This window comes from Myotis davidii, unplaced genomic scaffold (genome assembly GCF_000327345.1).
Source record: "Myotis davidii unplaced genomic scaffold, ASM32734v1 scaffold125, whole genome shotgun sequence".
Lineage (NCBI taxonomy): Eukaryota > Metazoa > Chordata > Mammalia > Chiroptera > Vespertilionidae > Myotis > Myotis davidii.
The window spans coordinates 3,855,057-3,855,935 of record NW_006299390.1 but is presented as its reverse complement, the minus strand read 5'-3'; the positions used below and the strand labels follow the sequence as shown (position 1 = coordinate 3,855,935).

Below are 879 nucleotides of genomic sequence, written 5' to 3'. Positions count from 1 at the left end.
TCCCAATGCTCTAACACACTACTTTTTTCTCAATTTTTTATCTTCTGATCCCAGTATGTCAAACTTGTGGCCCATGGGCCACATGCCTCATTTATTTGGCCCGTGTTAGCCTTTGAGTTTGACATGCTTGTCCTAATCTTTACAAAGAAGTATATATTTTGGTCATATAGTTGAAGTTATCACACTTCTAAAACTTTCCTCCTACTTTTTATTTAACATATTATTTTATTATTATCTGCAGTTTTGCAAAAAATGTATCTTTTTTTTTTCTTCAGTGGATTTGTTAATCACCAGATACATTCCTTGGAACAATATTACTAAGTCAAAATGTAGACACTTTCTCAATTTTCTATTTATATGTGTTCATTTAAAAAATATTTTTATTGATTTCAGAGAGGAAGGGGCGGGAGAGAGAGATAGAAAGGTCAATGATGAGAGAGAATCATTGACTGGCTGCCTCCTGCATGCCCCCCACTGGGGATCAAGCCTGCCACCTGGGCAAGTGCCCTGACCGGGAATGGAACCGTGACCTCCTGTTCCATAGGTCGATGCTCAACTACTGAGCCATGCTGGCCGGGCTATATGTGTTCATTTTTTAATCAATTGGTTTCAAATGAGTCAATTTACCACAACTCTGAATATTATTCTAGCTTAAGGCAGTTTCTTTCCAATTCAAAAAGTGTATAAATTATTTTAATTAGTTTTAGTTCATATATTTTTTTTAATATATTTTATTGATATTTTACAGAGAGGAAGGGAGAGAGATAGAGAGCTAGAAACATCGATGAGAGAGAAACATCGATCAGCTGCCTCCCGCACATCTCCTACTGGGGATGTGCCCGCAACCCAGGTACATGCCCTTGACCGGAATCGAACCTG

At 37.9% G+C, this 879-nt stretch overlaps 1 protein-coding gene across 1 annotated transcript in view; it reads right to left on the bottom strand.

Annotated features, from left to right (window-relative positions):
- Positions 1 to 879, bottom strand: part of RELN (reelin) — a gene marked incomplete at its 5' end in the record, with an annotated part of 426,427 nt that overhangs the window by 95,199 nt on the left and 330,349 nt on the right. The window lies entirely within an intron of this gene.